The following is a 4,129-nucleotide window of genomic DNA, read 5'->3' as shown; positions in this document are numbered from 1 at the left end:
TACCTGAAGTGATAGGCAAATTCAATGCAATCCCTAACAAAATCCCAATGGCAATTTTCACAGAAAGAGAGAAAAGTGTGAATTCTTATGGAACTACCTAAGACCTTGAATAGTCAAGGTAATACTAAGAAAGAAAAACTAAATTGGAGGCTTCACAGTTTTTTATTTCAAATTATATTGCAAAGCAAAAGAAAAAATATAGAAGACTGGCATAAAAACAAACAATAATTGAACAGAATAAAAAGCTCATAAATAAGATCAACTAAATTTCAAAAGGTCATTAAGAAAACATAATGGGAAAGGGGTAGTCTCTTCAATAAAAACTGTTGGGAAACTGTATCTACACCAAAAAAGAAAAGAAAAAAAATATTAATTAATTAATTAATTAATTAAAGCCTTATCTCACACTATTGCATTAGAGGACTAAATACAAGCCTTAATAGTGTAAAACTCCTCAAAGTTTCTCAAAGAATATGGATAGTAAAAGATTCTTGATATTAGCCTTGGCAACTATTTTGATGCCACACCAAGATCTTAGGCAACAAAACTAAAAGACAAATAAGTGGGGCTATATCAAACTCAAAAGTTTCCACATAACTAAAAAGAAAAAAAAATTGACAAAATGAAAAGTGAGGTTATAAATTGGGATAAAATATTCACAAATCATATATCTGATATGGGACTAATACCCAAAACATATAAGAAACTCATGCAATAGTAAAAACAAATAATCCTATCAAAAATAGACAAATGGATGGGTGAAGTGACACACAGTGGCTTGGCAGATTGAGGAAGGAAGATCTCAAGTTCAAGGACATGCTCAGCAACTTAGGAGGTCCTAAGCCACTAAGAGAGATCCTGACTCAAAATTTTAAAAAAGGACTGGAGATGCAGCTCAGTGGTAAAGCACCTCTGGGTTCAATCCCTAGTCACTCCTCCAAAAAAATGTATCAAGAAACTGAATAGATATTTCTTTACAAAATATACATAAAACGGACCAGCAAGTATATAAGACTGTGCTCAATATTTGTGATTGTCATGATTTAGGTATGAGGTGTCTCATGTGTGAGACAATGTGAGAAAGTTCTTGGGTGACATGATTGGGTTATGATAGCCTTTATATAATCAAAACATTAATCCACTTGAATGGATTAACTTGGTGGTAACTGTAAGTAGTTAGGGTGTCAATTGGGGGCATAACTTAGGGGTAAACATTTTGTCCCTGGTGAGCGGAGCTCTCTCTGCTTCCTGATTGCCTTGTTCTGAGATGCTTTCTTCCTCCATGAAGTTTTTCCTCACCTCAGGCCCAGAATTATGGAGTGGGCTGTCTATGAACTGAGGACATCTCATATCTTGAGCCAAAATAAACTTTTCCTCCTCTATTTATTCTCACCGGATCTTTTGGTCACGGTTACAAAAAAGCTGACTAAAACACTGATCATCAGATAAATGGAAATCAAAACCACAATGAGAGAGTACTTCACACCTGTTAAGATGGCTGTCGTCAAAAAACAAGGAAACAAACAAGAGATAACACGTGCTAGTGAGGGTGTGGAGGATAGAGAACACTTGTCCACTGTTTATATGAATGTTGAATTGGTACAGTCATTATGAAATATAGCATGTTAAAATTTTTATGTTCATCTTTCTCAAAAAATTGAAACTAGAATTACCATATGAACCAGAAATCCCTCTGCTGAGACTATAGCCAAAGAAATAATTCTTTTTTTTTGGGTGCTGGGGATTGAACCCAGGGTCTTGTGCTTGCAAGGCAAGCACTCTACTGACTGAGCTATCTCCCCAGCCCCTAGCCAAAGAAATGAAATCAGTACTTTGTAAACATATCTATACTCTTGTGCTTTTTGCATCACCACTCAAATAGTGAAGATACAGAAATAACCTAACTGTACAATGAAGGATGACTGGCTAAAGAATTTTACTTTCACACACACACATATTGGAATACTACTGTGTTCTTAAAAAGGAGATATTACCATTTGCAATAGCACAGATGACCCTGAAAGATATTATGCTAAGTGAAACAGACACAGAAAGGAAAACACCACATGACCTCACTTATATTAGGACTCAAGAAAGTCAAGTACATGGGAATGGAGGATAGAACAGTGGTTACCAGGGACAAGCTTAAATAAGATGAATAAATTCAGATATGGAGAAAATGAAGACTCTAGCTAATAATCGTGTATTCTATACTGAAAATTTGCTGAAAGTAAATTTTAGGTGCAAAAATTTTTTACACAAAACTTTTTTAGGACAAAAAATGTGAAAAGGGAAAAAGATGGATATGTTAACTTGATTGACTTTAGTGATTATTTCATTACATACATGTACAAAACATCATGCTTCATATTAAGATGTATGGAATGAAAAATAAAATTAATTAATTTTAAAAGTTTTTACATTTTGCAAAATTAGTACAATTTATATGAAAGTGGAATATGATAATTGTAATATAATTTAAAAAGTAAAAAATTGAGTATTTCTAAATACTCATAATGTGGAAGAATTACATTCAGAAAAATACTGAAACCAAATGAAGACATAAAAAGAAGAAATAAGATATGACAAACAGACAACAAAGATGGTACATGCAACTCAAACATATCAATAACTACCATAAATATACATGGTTTAAACAATTCATTAAACGTTTTTAACATCAATTCACTAATTGATTATGTAAAAAAGAATGATGAAGGGAAGGGAAGGAGGATAGGAAAAGGAAAGAGTGGAATGAATGATGAAAAAGATGTATCATGCAAACAGTATTCAAAAATAAGCTGAAGTAGCAACATTAATATTAGACCAAATAGAATTCAGAAAAAGTAGTTCAACCAAGGATAAAGGAGGATATTTCATGGTAAACAAATTCTTCAACAAAATACAAAAATTCGAACTATGTATTCCCTTACTAACGATGTCAAATAAATGAAGACAGAATGTATATATCAAAAAGGAGAAACAAATGATCCCCGATTATATTTGAAGATTTCAGTGGTCTTTTTTTCAGTAACTGATAGAACACATATCCACATAAATCAATATTTGGATAGAAATGTTCCATATCATGATTTTGTTAGGGATTCCAAGTCCATGCATTTGTCAAAATTCATAGGCTTATACACTTAACACTCTTCATTTTATTTCCAATATGCCATACATAAAAATATAGGAGACACCAAAATTTACAGAACAAGAATCTTTAAAAATACTCTCATCCTTAAAGCAATGAGAAAGCTATCAAAAATTGTTTCAAGTCAACTTTTTTCAGAACTCTGGAGATTATTCAAAGTACTGGGGTAATCCAGAAAGAATAATTTTTTTTTTCAAGAGAAATGGTTAGGAACACCTAACTTTTTGGCATTTTTAACTTGCTTCCAACTCCATGGTCATGGTAGCCTTAAGAAACAGAATGGACTAGAACTCATTGAAAAACTTCGTATCCAAATAATTATCATTACATGAGCTGTTGAGTTGTTTCTTGGAGCACCTCGCCTGTGAGGCTGTCTGTATTTTATACTGACTAGGAACTCTTGTAGTGCTAAAAAATATTTGTTATAAATATTATATTAACCTTTTAACTGTCTGAAGCTGTAGTTAACAATTGGGGCAAATGATAAATATTTTGAAAAAATATAAAAGGGAAAGCTGGAGAATACGTTCTCCACGGGTAGTTTTGAAAAATCTCCAAAATATTTCGTGGAATCTAAAGGCCACAGACAAGCACAGGACTCTGGGCATTCTAAGGGCTGTTCACATGCTCAAGAAATACCTGAGAAGAACCTAAACTCTCACTTGTGACTGACTTTGATGCTCTGCTCAAACTGAAAGAAATCTAAGTTAATGTTGTCAACTGCCTGGATTAGAGTGAAGGCCACACACAGAGACTCTCTCCGCAAAGATTAAGAAAGTTTGTTCCCAGATGATTAGGAAAATTTCTGTCCAAATATTTGCTTACCATGAAGCAAACTGGGAATAGATTCCTATGGCCTCATATGAGAAAAATTATAGACATAAGAGCATTAGTTTAGAAAAATCACTAAACAAACATAGACCAACAACTAAAACTAACAACAACAACAAAAAAAAAAACAAAAAACAAAAAAAC

Source organism: Sciurus vulgaris, assembly GCF_902686455.1.
Source record: "Sciurus vulgaris genome assembly, chromosome: X".
In the NCBI taxonomy this organism is placed as follows: domain Eukaryota; kingdom Metazoa; phylum Chordata; class Mammalia; order Rodentia; family Sciuridae; genus Sciurus; species Sciurus vulgaris.
Note: the sequence above shows the minus strand (reverse complement) of the source record.